General features: G+C 37.7%; 1 protein-coding gene across 4 annotated transcripts in view; it reads right to left on the bottom strand.

The window, feature by feature from the left end:
- BBX (BBX high mobility group box domain containing) overlaps nt 1-17,559 on the bottom strand; it is a 298,279-nt gene that overhangs the window by 213,430 nt on the left and 67,290 nt on the right. The window contains exon 1 of one of the 4 annotated variants that reach the window (XM_063630604.1): nt 4,361-4,379. The exons of 2 other annotated variants lie outside the window; for them this stretch is intronic. The gene's annotated coding sequence lies outside the window, so the exon portion shown is untranslated. Of the gene's footprint in view, nt 1-3,934; nt 4,202-4,360; nt 4,380-17,559 lie in introns of those variants that run through there. One more of the 4 variants, XM_063630603.1, reaches the window with a different exon arrangement.

Below are 17,559 nucleotides of genomic sequence, written 5' to 3'. Positions count from 1 at the left end.
GGCATGCACCTGTAATCTCAGCTAGTCAGGAGGCTGAGGCAGGAGAATCACTTGAACCCGGGATGGGGAGGTTGCAGTGAGCTGAGATCCCACCACTGAACTCTGGCCTGGGCGACAGAGCGAGACTCTGTCGCAAAAGAATAAATAAATAAAAAATAAGATGACAAGGAAGTTTAATGCATTGACTCTTCCTTTCACAAAAGATGGATCTGTACCAGGAGATGTGGTTTGATAGCATTTTACGCACTTTTTTCAAAACTGGAATCGGGCTGGGCACAGTGGTTCATGCCTGTAATCCCAGCACTTTGGGAGGCCGAGGGGGGTGGGTCACAATGTCAAGAGATCGAGACCATCTTGGCCAACAGGGTGAAACCCCGTCTCTACTAAAAACAAAAAAAAAATTAGCCAGGCATGGTGGCAGGCGCCTGTAGTCCCATCTACTTGGGAGGCTGAGGCAGGAGAATGGCATGAACCCGGGAGGCGAAGCTTGCAGTGAGCGAAGATTGTGCCACTGCGCTCCAGCCTGAATGACAGAGCGAGACTCCGTCTCAAAACAAAACAAAACAAAACAAAACACTGTAATCAATCCTCTTAAACCCCACCACTGCTTTATCAACCAAGTTTACATAATGGTCTAAATCTTTTGTTGTCATTTCAACAATGTTCACAGCATCTTTATTAGAAGTAGATTCCATTTGAAAAACCAGTTTCTTTGCTCATCCACAGGAAGCAACTCCTCCTCATCTGTTCAAGTATCCATTGTAAGACTATAGCAATTCAGTCATATCTGCAGTCTCCACTTCTAATTTCAGTTTTCCTGCTATTTCTACCACTTCTACAGTTATCCTTTCCACTGATGGCTTGAATCCTTCAATGTCATCCATGAGGGGTAGAATAACTTCTTCCAAACTCCTGTTAATGTTGATATTTTCACCTCCTCCCAATGAATCACCAATATATATTTTTTGAGACAAGGTCTCACTATGTTGCCCAGGCTGATGATCTCAAACTCCTGGGCTCAAGTGATCCTCCTGCCTTGGCCTCCCAAGTGCTGAGATTATAGGTGTGAGCTACCATGTCTGGCCAAATCACCAATATTCTTAACAGCATCTGGAATGGTGAATCTTTCCAGAAGGTTTTCAATGACTATGCCCAGATCCATCAGAGCAATCACTGTAATCACTATTTATGGCAGCTGTAGCCTTAGGAAATATATTTCTTAAATAATAAGACTTTGAAGTCAAAATTACTCCATGATCCATGGGCTATAGAATGAATGCTGTGTTAGCAGGCACGAAAACAACATTAATCTCCTTGTACACCTCCATCAGAGCTCTTGTGTGACTAGGTACATAGTCAATGAGCAGAAACATTTTGAAAGGAATCATTTTTTCCGAGCAGCAGGTCTCAACAGTGGGCTCACAATATTCAATAAACCCTGCTGTAAACAGATGTGCTGTCATCCAGGCTTGGTTGTTGCACTGACAGAGCAGAGTCAGAACAGATTTAGCAGAATCCTTAAGGGTCCTGGTATTTTTGGAATGGTAAATGAGCAATGGCCTTATCTTATAAAATCACCAGCTGCATTAGCACCTAAAGAGAGTCAGCCTGTCCTTTGAAGCTCTTTGAAGCTAGGCATTGACTTCTCTCTAGCTAAGAAAATCCTAGATAGCACGTTCCTCCAACTGAAGGCTATTTTGTCCACATTGAAAATATGTTGTTTAGTGTAGCTGCCTTCATCAATAGTCTTAGCTAGATCTTCTGGATAACTTGCTGTAGCTTCTCCATCAGCACTTGCTGCTTCCCCTTGCACTTTTATATTATAGAGACAGCTTCTTTCCTTAAACCTCATGAACCAACCTCTGTTAGCCTCAAACTTTTCTTCTTCAGCTTCTTCATCTCTCTCCGCCTTCAGAGGATTGAAGAGAGTTAGGGCCTTGCTCCGGATTAGTCTTTGGCTTAAGGGAGTGTTGTGGCTGGTTTGATCTATCCAGACCAAACTTTCTCCGTATCAACAATAAAGCTGTTTTGCTTTCTTATCATTGTGTGTTCACTGGGGTAATACTTTTAATTTTCTTCAAGAACTTTTCCTTTGCATTCACAACTTGGTTAGCTGCTAGTGTAAGAGACCTACCTTTTCACCTCTCTCACCTTTTGACATACCTTCCTCAATAAGCTTAATCATTTCTAGCTTTTCATTTAAAGTGGGAAATACGAGACCCTTTCACTTCAACACTTAAAAGCCACTACAGGGTAATTAATTGGCCTAATTTCAATATTGTTGTGTTTGAGACAATTGGGAGGCCTCAGGGAGAAAGATGGGAACGGCCAGTGGGTGGAGCAATCAGAACACACAACTTTTACCAATTAAGTTTGCAGTTTTGTATGGGGCAGTTCATGGTGCCCCAAAACAATTACAATAGTAACAACAAAGATCACTCCTCACAGATCACCATAGTAGATTTGATAATAATGAAAATATTTGAAATGTTACAAGAATGACCAAATTGTAACACAGAAACAGGAAGTGAGGGCATACTGCTGGCAAAGTGGTGCTGAGACTTGCTTGAGGCAGGGTTGCCACAGATCTTCAATTTGTAAAAAATACAGTATCTGTGATGTGCAAAAAAGTGAAGCACAGTAAAGCGAGGTACACATGGACAGTCAGGATGGTCACCTGTCTCTCTGTGTAGAGGTGAGTCCTCCTCAGAGGCCTGTATTAGGTTTACTTCCCAGATTCCTTCTTCTCTAGAACTTTTAATATTTTTAACTTGTTAGGCCCAACATTATCTTCTGTGATCATGAAGATCAACTCCTTTTCACAAATATTTGAGAAGAAATGAAATTTTAATGGTGCACTCTCAAGAATTTATAATAGCTTGGGTTATAACAGCCAGTATATTCTATTCGTGAATAAAAGGTTTCAAAGATTTAAGCACTACTGTCTTTGTGGAAAAGAATGGTGCCAGCACTTTTGTATGTAAATTAACTTAAACAATTTAATTTCCCAAGTTTTGTAAAATAAATTTAAAACATACTAACATTCATATGTTCTCCAGTATCTTCCATGATAAAATAATTCAAATCAAGCAGAAACTACTTTGTAGTTTGAATGGTCTCTAGCACTAGTAGCTCATCTAATGCACATGATAAAATGTTATATATTGTCCTACTTTAGACATTTCTAAAACTTTCTATAACAGAACAATGTGGCTTTTTAGTAACCAATATACAGTTCTCCATGCTTCCTTAGGTGTTGGTTATATTCTTGTTCTTAATACTTTTCTCTGACTACTGAATAAAAACATTTATAAAGATTTCTTAATTTCCTTTGAAAATATACATGCATGTGTGTTCAAAAGGCTTCTGGCCTTAATATAGGTCAGGCATCAATGGTTGTAGGCTATGCTTCTAAAGTTTAGTGGCCCCTCCAGATTTTTTCACTTAAATGTAACACACCCTCTAAAAACTTTAAAACTTTCACTTTAGATTACAATAAATCATCACCCATTTCCTTTTATTTTTGCCATCTGTCAGTGCAAATAGCTCCTCATGAATCTGAAGCTTCTTCTAGGCTACTTGGAGTCTCTCTCATTAATCTTTGTCATGTGGTTCATAAATAATGAGAGACGTATTAAAAATCATCATCTTGTTTACAGACAACCGCCACCAAAAGAGCCTGGAATAACACCGTGGATTTGACTAGACGTTTTCAGCCTGAACGAGCATTTCAGGAGTCCTGATGTGTGGACGAAGCACATATTTAACCTTTTTTACCATTAAGCTGGTTAACTGTACTACGTTTCAAGTAAGGATTACCCTTTCCATATCAAAACACTAGATAGAATTACGACCTTACAGCCATCTAAGCAGCTGCTGGACGGGCAGTTTGCTCCACAGCCAACAGTCACCTTTCCATTTTTCAAGCACATACCTCTCACAGAACTGTTTTCAGTGCGGCAGTCTACAGAGCTGGTTATAACACCGGCACGATGTGACAACAAAATTCAAGATGATTTTGCTCTTTCAGCCTGCCCCCACATTTAAAAAAAAAAAAATTCTTTCCTCTTCCTTCATCCCCCCAAAGGAAACCAAACCAACAATACTTCCACAAAACCAGCCTCAGACTTATGAATATAATTCTTTCAGTGAAAGCAGACCAGCTTTATAGGGGAACAGCTTTCATGAGAAGCAGGAAGCTGATCTGAGCAGCAGAGAGCAGGGATGGGGCGGAGCAGAAAGGAACTCAGCTGGGGGAGAGAGCGAAGCACAGACAGTCCTGGCTGCTTCTAGTTACTTATTGACAGTTTCATCTAATAGCACAGATTTATAAACAGGGTGAGCATCCATCCTGCCATACCTTTCCTTCCTTTTACGAATTTCTGTCAATCTGGTAAACTATTACACAGGGAAAGTGAGGCCTTACAGCCCCGCCAGAGCCCAGTTGCAGGGAAATGATGTAAGCTTCCCACCTCCCACCAGCCCCCGCTCTGCCAATCCACCTCTACTCTGACCTGTTAATATCCCCTTCCTCCCCCAGGGTCACTGCCTGGGGCCAGAGGGCCCCAGGCTTGCCTAGCTGCATCCTATTGTGGGGCAGAAAGTATCTGCCAGGGGGTAAGAAGCTTTTTGTTTTGAGAAAGTCTTCAATGAGAAAGTAAATGCCTTTCCATTTAAAAAATAATGCTGAATCACCAAAAGCTAATCAGTCCTCAAGAGAAATAGTATTAAATAGGATTGAGGTGAGGAATGCAATTTGGCAAAAGGCAGCAGAAGGTGTGATGTAGCAAAGGTTATAATACTGGGAGTTAAGGGACATAGGTTCTACTTTTTTCCTACCACCTATATGACTTCAGGCAATTGGCGTAACCTCTCTAGTTTCATTTTCTGTAAAACTAAAGAATTAATATAAATTATATCTGCAGTCTTTTGTACTATTGTATTTTTATAAACTGACACCCAAAATAAATAAGCCGGGAGGCACAAAGTAATCTTACTGTGGCCAATTGTTTGTTGTTTACTCAAAATTGCAAGTAGTTCCCTATATTAAGCTATTTTAGATCTGCTTTGCCAAAGTACTAGTCAATGTGAGTAAGACTAGCACAAGATATAAAGGGGGATAAGCTACAGGTAGTTCAAGTGTTAATCCTGATCTGGAAAACTTACAGAGAATTAGGATTGCAAAGACTCATGCGCAGGAAAAGACAATTTATAAACAGATACATAGATGCAATCAAGACCAAAGACCTAAGACATTACCCTAGACAGCATAAACAATTTACCTTGGTCAGCAGTGTTCTAAGTTTAAGGGACACATACACACACACACACACAACCCCCCTAGAAATTCTTATTAAAAAATTAAGATGCCAAAATACACCAATGACTATCACAATAGTCTTCAAACTGGGATAAGCAAACTTCTGGAAGCACATGGTTTTCCAAAGGATATGCAGGCACACAGGTAGTAAATCAATTTCCATGTCAACTTTTCCAGGTATCCTCTCCTAAAACTGACCTGTCTGAGAGTGCTCCAGGGGAGTAGATTATCCTATCTTACCTTCCCTTTCCCAAACCCCTCATTCTCCCATTTTACAAAATCAAGGCACACAGCTCACCCATCATCAATTTCTCACTCTGGGGCATTGCTTGGCGTAGGGGACCAAAAAAAAAAAAAAAAAAAAAGAATACCTCTGGGCAGGACACAAGGGGACAATTAGAAATACTGTTGGTGAAAAAGTGAATGGCCCTAATCAATCACTCTTCTTTTGCAACTCAGGTGGCTTTGCCAATTCTTTGTTTCAAATAAAATTGGAGAAGGACCTAATTGAGTTATCAGCTGATAAATCATTGAAAATAATTTTAAATGATAAATCATTGAAAGAAATGAGCAACACTGCTATCTAAGTACTCTCATTCTTTCAACTTATGTAAACAAAATTCCAGTGTATATATTAAAAAAGAATGAAAAATATGCTGAACTCTTTCCCCAATAATATTCATATACTAATTATGAATTAATTAGAAGAAAAACACCAATGATGCATAAAGAGATAAATTTCTAGTAAAACTGTATTTTTATCTCTAATATTTTTCAAAGATTTACAATTTACATGTGAATTTTGACCTACTGTGTTCTAATCATCACTCTAATAATACTTTTTAAAAAATAATCACTGGGAGCCATACGGTCACAGAAAATTAACTTTTTTACCAGAAATGTGATAGGGTAATCAATAGATTTTTAAACATAACAATACATAAAGATAGAATGTGGAAAAAGTTTTGAGACAAATTAACACAAAAATTTCACATAAAGAGTAGCTCAAAAGTGGATAACATAAAGTATTATAAAGTTATAGGCTTTGCTTAAGACAAATATATTTAAGAATATAACAATTTTACTAAGAAATGCCAATATTTACAATAAAATGGCACATCATTAGCAAATGATTTAGACTTACGATGAAAAATTTCAAATGTCAATAAAGTAATCCATAGTTTTCAAAATTCTTTTACTGGAGTAAAAAAGTTTAAAGGCCACCATACTGGTTTACTCTTTGTCTTTTCCACAACACAAAACACCTTTCAAGTGTCACTACAGAGTGAAAAAACTAACAAACAAACCAAAGAAAACAGCAATTTAGACCCTCAGGAAATGAGCCACTTTGATCAACGAAGTGTTCCAGATATTTGTGGTTATATTCGTTGCAAACAGTTTTGTTTTCTAATTTTAAATTATTTTAGATGAAAATGTTGCCAAAATGGGGAACTCTTTCCCTTCTTCTTAAATGGACCACATCAACATGATTTAACCTTTATTAGTGTTTCCCAGGCAATCACCAGTAACATTAATCCCACTGAGCACTCAAACATAATGCCCCCAAGACCCAGGAGGCTGCTCTGGTCTGCTTCTCTGCATCTCTGCCAGGAAATTGCAAGGTGTGGAATCTCATGAGCGGGGTTCAATTCCTAGCTTAGCCTATCTCACATAAACTGCCAGCCCCTGAGAGAGGCACTGAAACTCTCTGGGTCCCAACTTTCTTCCCCATAAAAAGTTGTTAATACCATTACCTTCTTAAGCTATCTCACAAAACTCACATGAGTGCACAGATGTGAATACACTTTTTATTTAAAGATGCCATATCAAGAAAACTTACTATGTTCTGGATTTTTCCCCCTTTTGGTCAGGCTCCTCCTATCACTTCTCATCACTGAATGACTGCATGAAGTCCCTACCCCGGTTCCTGCCCCCAACCCCTGCATTCTAACTGCAGTAGGCATGGAAATCAGCCAAAAAATTAATTAGATGTATTTAATTCTAACATAAATAGGTTAAGTAAAAGATGAGTGTGATGTCCATAAAATACAGTTGACCCTTAAACAACATTGTTTTAAACTATGTGATTCCACCTATGTACAGATTCTCTTCAAAAAAACACACTGGAAAACTATTTGGAGATTTGTGACAATTTGTGAAAACTCACAGATGAACTGCAAAGCCTAGAAATATCAAAAAAATTAAGACAAAATTAGGTATGTCATAAGTGCATATAATATATGTAGATACTAGTCTAATTATATGTTAGCCAACTATTTATGTTGCTGGTATGGCTTCCAGTCAATAGTAGGCTATTTAAGTTTTGGCGGAGTCAAAAATTACACACAGATTTTTAACTGTGCAGGGGTCAGCATGTTAAACCCCGTGCTGTTCAAGAGTAAGCTTTACATCAAGTTTGTGAAATTTATTTTTAGAAATCATATGCATTCTGGATCACTGATAGTGACTGCTGAGTAAGGTATAGAACAATTTGTATGTGTTCCATACAAAACTTCAGTCTTCTCTGACATAACAAAAGAGTCACAGAAAAGAGAGGCCAAATACAATTTTAATCTCTAATCCTCATTCATTTCAGTGTCAAACCCATCTCCTTCCCAACCATTCACACAAGTCCATATTATTATACTTTTATTAGTTATTTCTGCACTAAATGTTGTTGCTTATTAATGTGTTTGATAGTCTGAAGCTTCAGTTTCCAAGTTCTTGGTTCACCCTGTCTGAAACCTCAGGTTCATTCCCAGAAGCATGAAATAAACCTCTCACTTTCAAGAAGTAGCAAATAAAATTCAAATAACATCAGAGGGGAGGTATTCTGTTTTTTAAAATGCCCATATGGTAAGCTAGGCCCCTTATTCTCTTCCATAAATTATTATAAAGTTACTATTATTATATTCTCACTTGATCCTCTATGCAACTCTGCTATTACTCCCAGGTTACTGATTTGAATCTGAACCTCATATGTATTTAAGTGACTTGCTCAAGGTCACAAAGGCAGCAGATGAAAGCCAAAACTAGAACTCAAGCCTCCAGATGGATGGTCCAGCCTAGTTCCCTAGTAAACATGCTTGTCCCACTGAAACAGCTCTGTTAGGATAAACACAGACTCTGCCGCAAGGAATGGTGGCAGCATTCTTGCTCTGTTCTATGATTCCCGTGCGGCATCATGTTTTAAAGAGCAGACATTGTGCAGTCACACCGACGTGGGTTTGAATCCAGACAACATAACTGTGAGCAAATTATTCAACTTTACTAAGCCTCAATTTCCTCATCTGTAAAAGGTAATAACAGCATCTTTGAGGGATCAAAAAAGACAGTATCCTTAGCACATGCCAGTTATCAACTTGAGTTTATCAATTTTTTTTTTCTTCAGGCAAGGGGCAGTGGCAAAAATTTAAAAATAAGAAAATAATGTTTTTTAAGCTATTATTATATGACGTGTTAATTCATTTAAATCTCCTAACAATCCTATGATGTGGTAAATACTATTATTTTCACTCCTGTTTCATTGATGAGGAAAGACCTTGTCTAGGAGAGGTAAGGCAATTTGCCTAGGGTCACAGAAATAAGAAATGAAAGAGCTAGCATTGAAGCTAAGCAGCGTGACTCTAGGGCTCGTAGTCAGAAATGCAGCCTCTCTGCAAATGATATAATTATAGCACTGCCTTTATTCCCACCACCACCACCATCATTGTCATCACCGCTGCCATCACCAACCTTGTCTACAGTTAGGCTAGAGGGGCGGCTAGGTCTATGAAGCACCCTAGTGGCGATGAGACAAAGAGACGAGAACTTGACTAAGTAAGACTGACAGGAGTAAGGGCTTCAGGGAAGAAGTCACCAAGGAAGCTGGTCCCCGGAAGAGAATAATGTGCAGCAGAATGGACGAACTAAATGGAGGCCTGCAACTGTGAACATGAAAAAATATCAGCTACCAGAAAGGGGGAGGAAAGGGAAACAGCCCAAGAAAGACGAACTTACATATAAAAAAATTTATCAGATGCCTAAAAGAATACTAAAAAGAAAAATAGCAAATACCTGGTCTGTGATACAACTTGGAGTCTAATCCTTGTCTACCAAATAACTGCTATCTGACACTAAGGGAAAAATGTGATCATTTTAATCACCCCTCATTGATGTCCTGATACAAGCACAAAGAAAAGCATTTGCCTCTGAAAATATCAGAGCCCAGCAAAACCTCCCTCTCAACTACTGAACTGCAATTCTATTTCTTTGGCAAATCTTAAATCATATGTGCATACAATGTTATTTCTGGGTTCCTTTGAATAACTGTGTTTTGGGCTTTTAATCTACATTATTTTCCTCTACAGCTTCTGTCTAAAACTAAAGCCTGTTTGGTTTTTTGGGGGACTTTGTTTGTTTCGTTTTGTTTTGTTTTTCCACTTACAGGGACTGAGGGAAATCACAGTTTGCCCATTTCCCTTGGGCGGAATTAGGTTGCAACCTATGTACTCCCAAACACTCTGCATACGCCACATAGAGAGCAGATGACTCCCATCTGTGACTATAGATCTGGTTTCCCCATTACCCTCTACGATCCCAAAGAAGACCCATGTCTTGTTCATCTTTACAACCCCGGCACCTAGTATGCTGTGTTGCATTCAATAAATGTTGGAAGAAAAACTATCTGAAAGTTTTCAAGTCTGTTTTCTGAATCCTTCAAGGTTTCCATTGCCACTGAACTTACTCTAGAAGCCTATCTCCTTAGGCAGTAATAATCTTAGATCACCAAAATTGAGTAGGATTTAGTGGATTAGTGATTACTCTGACATGGCACTTGGTTGGGAAAATAAAAAGGAAGCCTCCCTTGGGTTGATGTTTCAGTATCTATTTTGGTGAACAAACAGCCAGTGTTCAGCTTTCAAACAGAAGATATGCCTTAGGGTCATGATCACTTAAAATTTATTAACTAGCTCAAAGGGCTTTGTTTATCCCATAATATCTAGCAAAGTGTCTAGCACAAGGTCAGTGTCAGATAAACACTTTTATATTGGTTGATTAATTGACTGCTGCTATTAGAACTGCCACAGGCCAAATGCAGACAATACTTGAACTCCCAACGAGGGTGTTAAGAGATTTAGCAGAACACCAGTAAGACTTTAAGATCAGATAATTAGCTTTTTAGAAGTGCAAAGTTAAAATTATATATACTCAGAGACAATTTTGAAAACCTTAAAAAAATCATAATTCTTTATTTCTGTATAGAAAGATCAAGTAGATCTTTGAAAAACAAAGAGCTAAATGAGCATTTGACCTTGATCTAAAAAATACCACTCTTCCATAAGATAAGCTGTACGACTTAACAGAAATTGTTGGCCCTTAAGACATGTGTGGTGGTGGGAGGCTCAGGATCAAGGATCACCTATTATAATATTCCTGAAACTCCCCAAATTCGATTACTATTTGATGAATCTAAACATACTTATTTGAAAAATTTGAAAAAGTTACCTCGGCATTCCTAAAAACTGCACGTGCCCCTTTTATCAATAAAACATGAGCTCATACATACTGGTAAACACAGCAATATCAATAAATAAACACATTTTAAATTTAAACTTTAGGTTCTATGCAAAGATCTATTTTTAAATGTTTCACATTTCTCTAAAATTTCCTTGTATTACTGGACTCCAATAGACATTTAAGATTGAGCATTCTGTTCAATACTAAGGCTGCTATTATATTAAAAATCAGTTTTATAAGATTTTTTAAAATCAGTAATCTCAACAAAGAACATACAGTCATCTTAACACACCTTTTTTTTTTTTTTTTTTTTGAGACAGGGTCTCGCTCTGTTACCTAGACTGGAGTGCACTGGTGCAATCTCGGCTCACTGCAACCTTCATACCCCAGGCTCAAGTGCCAAATCTCCTGCCTGAGTAGCTGGAACCACATGTGCACACCACCAAACCCAGCTGTTAAACAGACCATTTTAAACCCAAAACATTAAGAAAAATATAGGAACAGTAAGTACATTACATTTTGTAAACAGACAAGCTTACAAGTTTTCTCAAATATGAAAGTCATACTAAACTGGGAGACTATTAATTTCTTGATGGGGTTAATCTCTAATATGAAGCCACAGTCATAGCTAACTACAAATTACATATACAATGCCAAAAATATTCAAAAACAACATTTTTTGCACCCTAATGATTACAAAGGCTAACCAGCATAAAGACACTGGCAAGTTTCAGAATCTCCCCACCACATACTTTCAAATATCTTCCCTTTACTTCCATGAAATTGTACTAAGAACATTTCAATAACCTATGATACTCTGCCTCAAGAAAACATTTCAGTGTGGGGTTTGGACTTTTCTTTTAAAAGTGTTTAGTAGATGTAATATTTACTGGCCGGGCAGCTCATGCCTGTAATACCAGCACTTGGGAGGCCAAGGTGGGAGGACCGCTTAAGCCCAGGAGTTCAAGACCCGCCTAGGCAACAAAGCAAGACTTCATCTGTACAAAAAATACAAAAATTAGCCAGGCATACTGGTGCATGCCTGTGGTCCCAGCTACTCGGGAGGACGAGGCAGGAGGATCACTTGAGCCAGGGAGGTTGAGGCTGCAGTGAGCCCTGATAGCGTTACCGCACTCCAGCATGGGTCACAGAGTGAGACGTGTCTCAAAAAAATAAAATAACACAACATAAAATATCTCCCCCTTTCCTTTCTAACCCCTTTTAGCAGTTTACTGACTGTTTATAGATCTTAAACCAAGTCTTTATGAGCTTCTTTTAATGGACTTACACTCCTCCCCTCAATTCTCCAACCATGCTTTTGACCCATTTTACTCTTAGGTAAGTTTTATAACTTTCTTCACTGTCCTATGAAAAATGAAGAATGTTAAGGAGCTTATTGGAAAACTTATCTAAGTTTGCTTTTTTCTTCAGATGGGCATTACAGTTAAAAAAAAAAATCCTTAAAAAGGTCTTCTTTAGAACTGAAAGCACCAATAAGAGATACTAACCTTGAAAAGGAATGATGTGTTTCTCTGCTTAATCTATTATTCTATACTTAAGACTGGGGGGAAAAAAATCTATCCAGAATGGCATTAACCTTTAGGAAATTGGCCAAATCACAAGGGTGGGTAATGCCTGGAAGCTGGAGGTATTTCAAGTTGTGTTAGGGAAGCAAGGTCATGAAAGGTCGGTAACTAAGTTTCCGGCAATACTGCAGCAGGCAAACTACTTCCACTGGGCCCACATGCAACTTGTGCTGCCACTGTTGAGTGGAACCTCGACTCCATACTCCAAAGCAGCTTAATTCCTACTATCCGTCCCCAACCCAAGTGCTGGGCACAGTCCACTGCTATAGCTGTTGAAAATGGAGTAAACAATAAGTAAATAAGCTCCAAGATGTAAGAGAGAGGAACAAGCAGCCCAACTCACTGAAAGAAAAGGGCCCGATCAGTGTAGGTAGGAGGTGCTCTGATGGTGCTCAAACTTTAAAGTAATTTAAAGAAATAAAAGAGGGATGGGTAAAATAAGAGAAGTGGAGACTCAGAAAACGAATGTAAGATAGATGTGTATAGTTCTCACTCATACATGGGAGCTAAACAAGGATCTTATGGAAGTGGAGAGTAGAACAGTAGATACCAGAGACTGAGAAGGATAGGCAGGTGGAAGAGAGGTTGATTAACGGGTATAAAAATACATTTTAGAAGGAATAATTTCTAGGGTTCGAAAGCACAATAGGGTGACTATACTTATCAACAGTTTACTGTGTATTTCAAAATACGTAGAAGATTTGCAATGCTCTTTACACAGAGAAATGATAAATGTTTGAGGTGATATCCCAACTACACTGATCTGATCATTACACACTGTATGGATGTATCGCAGTATCACAAATACCCCATAAACATGTACAATTACTACATATCAATAAAAAATAGATGCATATATACATAAATACATATAAATTTCTGCTTAACCATGTTAATAAATGCACATAGGTAATTATTTTATAAAATCTTTATACTTAAAGCTGATACAATCCTACTGACAAAGATCCCACAAAATGATTATTTATAAAAATATTTTCAGAGATGTTTATAAAAGTTCACTTTAAGGGAAATAGTTCATATTAGAAACTGTAAAACTATGTTACACATGGATGCCACATATTCTTGGGGTAAAAAAAATGAAAGACTTAAGACCTACAAAAAAATGAAAGTACCATATTAGACCCCAAAATGATAGAAAACAATAAAATAAAAGCATAAAGAACTAATCAGAATTCATAGCGCATGAAATCTCTAGCCAACTGTGAAAATCACACTTTAAAACAAATTTTGTTTTGCTAGATCTTGCACTTTCTCTAAATACATCTGTGTGACTTTTCTGTGATTAAGAAGGCCAAAATACTCAAAACAGGCATGGAGAAATTCTCAGTTATTTCTGTGCTTGAGTAATAGTCAGGTTTAACTGCCCTCTTTGGTATCTTCCCAGAGACAATGAAGAGTCTGATTCCACTTCTGAAACTGAAAAAGAACTCTGTGGCACTGCTCAAAAACCAAGTCAAGACTTGGGCTTTCATGCTTCCTTTGGTGGAACTTCTTCAAACAGTGCCAACTACAATCATGTGATCACTTAAACCGGTGCTGCTAAGTTGAAAGCAGGGGTCATTTCTCTGCTGTATTTTTATTTTCAAGTAACCATCTGGAGAACCAAATAACTTGATCAAAAAGGTAATCTGGAAGCAAGAGAAAGACTACTAGACTAGAAGGCAGAAAACAGAAAAAGAGTTCAGAATTAGGATTAAACTGCTTTGACTTTAAATGTCTGCTAATCATTTTCTTCTACTAGCTTTGTTTTCTCAGTTCTTTTGTAAACTTTTGGAGGTAAAGAACCAAATACACTTATTTATTGACCTTCCTAAGAACTCAAGATGATGGTCAAATAGTAGATGTTCAAAAGATACTTACTCACTGAGTGTAATTAACAAGCTCAAGTAACGCAATGAAATAGTTCCTTAATTTTTCCTCCACTAAAGTCAGGTTTACGTTAAAAAAATGGGAGAACAGCATAAAATGATACCCAAAGATTCTAATGTGATGTGTAAAAAAGGTCAAATGGAAGGTTCATGGGGCAGGTTAAATGACAGAAATCTAAGTAGGTGTAACCTCCCCCTTAATTTTGACAACACAGATGGTCTTTGGAGACATCATTTATGGTATTTCTTAACTAACTTGGGAGATTTAATTTCTTATATTCATGGGTGTTGATTAGTAGACTAAATATGTAATTTTAAAATTAAAGTAAATAAATATTGCTTGTAATCACATCACTATTAATATTTTTGATTCCCAGTCTTTTTCCTTTATAACCCTGGCACATAAAGAGGCATGCTGCCTTTAAAACATGTTATATGTTCAATTTTTACCCCATTCTTTTTTATTCACTTATTTCAGTTTTAAGAAAAATAGCATAAGCATTTCCCCATGTTACCAAAAACATCAATGAACAGAATCTTAATGGCCAAAGTATGTATTTTTAAACTGGAAATGGGAAACTCAGGCACACAGAAGTTAAGCAGCTTAAACAAAGTTACCCAGTTTATAGGTGGCAAACTGGGATCTGAATCTTAACATATGTGATTCCAGAACTCATGCTAGCAACCAAATTGCTTCTGTGAGTACAATGTGTGCCACACCCCTCTCATCCTTCCACCTACATCTCATTCCAACACATTAGCTCCTGGCTTGTCTCCAGCATGAAATGGCTACTCAATCCAGGCTGGCTTCCTTACTGATCCTCCTACTCACATCACTCCGTTATTCCTCTCCCCCTGCTCCAGGCCCCCCCTTACTTTGTGATCACGTTGTTCACATAGCCCTCAAAGTGTCTGTCAGTCACTTCTTCCTTTCTCTACCTCCTCAAGGCCTAACCATCATCTAAGACCTGGCTCATAAGCCTCCCCTCCATAAAGCCTTGGCTGACCAAGCAGAACCTTCAGTCATTCAAATCATTTAATAATTACTCATTTAACACATACTATGTATCAGATACTACTCTAGGCACTGAGATAGAAAAGAGAATAATAAAGTAAAAAAGACTTCTACCTTCATAAAAAGAACAGAAAACAAACAGGTAAAAAACACAAAGATAATTCTGGTCAGTGATACGTATTGTTAAAAATCGTGATTCCTGTACTAGTTTTTGTCTGGCTTTCTGCCAACTTGCTGTAAAACTGTGAATTACTAAAGGTTGGGATTCCATGTTATGTCTAAAGCTTGCCACATAATAGGTACTTCAGTGATGAGTAAATGAATGCATGTATAAATGAGAGGATGGATGGATGGATGAATGAATAAATGGGTAGATTGTAGATACACCATTTCATCTGTACGTTTTGCCTCCCTCAACTAGACTGTTAACTCCTACAAGAGCCTTGAGCCTGCAAATCTGTGTTGGTCTGGCCTACCCAGTGAAGGTGAAAATGAATTAGAATGATTTCAGGGGAGGCACGCATCTCCTGTTAAGTCACGATCCCGACTATTTGCTATGGTATTACTCAAGGCCCCACTCACATATTCATGCTTCCTACCTGGCTCCTCTAAGCATCTGCCCCCAGACAGGATCTGCTTTAGGACAGAAACCCAAAATTTAATAACTAACAGTAGCCAGCAAATGGAAAAACTTTGTAACATATTCCCAACTAATTCTTTAGGAATTGTGAGAACAGCAATTTCTAGAGTAGATTATTTAAAATTACAAGAAGATCCAAATCATTCCAATATGTAACTAAATTCTCAAAAGCTTACCAAAAGTAATTTCACTTCTGCTTTTTTTTTGTTTTTTTTTTTGTTTTTTTTTGGAGACAGGGTCTCACTCTGTCAACCAGGCTAGAGTGCTGTGGCATGATCTGGGCTCACTGCAGCCTCCGCCTCCCAGGTTCAAGTGATTCTTCTACCTCAGCCACCGAAGTAGCTGGGATTGCTGGCATGAACCACCACAACCAGCTATTTTTTTTGTATGTTTAGTAGAGATGTTCTTTTAAAATATTAGTTTAATTTTCAAAAACATTCATAAGAAATAGTAGAATATATTTTTAAATGAAGCAAAATAAGATGGCAAAACTATCAAAAGTGTGGAATCGGCCAGGCGCAGTGGCTCATGCCTATAATCCTAGCACTTTGGGAGGCCAAGAGAGATGGATCACCTGAGGTCAGGAGTTCGAGATCAGCCTGGCCAGCATAGTGAAACCCCATCTCTATTAAAAATAAAAAATTAGCTGGACATGGTGGCATGCGTCTGTAGTCCCAGCTACTCCAGAGGCTGAGGCGGGAGAATCGCTTGAACCTCAGAGGCAGAGGTTGCAGTGAGCTGAGATCGCGCCACTGCACTCTAGCCTGGCAAAATGAGCGAAACTCCATCTCAAAAAAAAAAAAGTGTGGAACCACTTCCTTACAACATCACAATAATTACAGACCATTATCAAGGACACTACTTCTCAAACTTGCTTAGCCTTGGTAATGAAAATAAATCCACAGAGAACTCTGTGAACCAGCTTAAGGAAAACAGTCTTAACAGTTAAGCATTCATTTTAGGTACATTTCATGGCCTCACAAACACAAATGCAAACTTTATGATGAGAATCCAATAGCAATGCTCAGTTATAATCAAATTAGGCAACCAAGAAGACATTATTTCTTTTATATTTATCATCTAAATGAACATTAAAATTGTTTTTTTAATTCACATTAAAAACTAGGTGACCCCTCATATGTCCATTACTTGACTCAAGTTTCTGAAATCCAGATCTAAAAAACACAATTAAGAATATCTCTCAAGAAATGAATATATAGTTGTAGTACCAGAATACATATGTACAACAAACTGCATACAAGTTCATTCTTGATTAATATTCAAAAGTCTTAAATTTCTTAATTTTAGATTTCTCTGCACTCAGCCACAGTTCTCTGATAGAAAAGTTAGTTAATAATATATAAATAACCTCTTTAGAATATCAGATTACTGTTAAGAGAATGATGTGGGTGAATTATCTTAGCCAAATAATCACCATCTATTTTTTTAACTTCAGATTTTGCATTGGGTTTTCTTAAAATGAGAATACTAAACATGAAATGAAAATATTTAACAATACAGTTATATGAAAGAACATCAGAAAACATATTTAAAACTCAATTTTGTATTGTTCTTTCACAAAAATATCCAAAAAGCATAATGTGACCCTA

The sequence above is a fragment of the Symphalangus syndactylus genome, chromosome 21, assembly GCF_028878055.3.
Source record: "Symphalangus syndactylus isolate Jambi chromosome 21, NHGRI_mSymSyn1-v2.1_pri, whole genome shotgun sequence".
Classification (NCBI taxonomy): domain Eukaryota; kingdom Metazoa; phylum Chordata; class Mammalia; order Primates; family Hylobatidae; genus Symphalangus; species Symphalangus syndactylus.
This window is presented reverse-complemented; position numbering and strand designations above follow the sequence as displayed.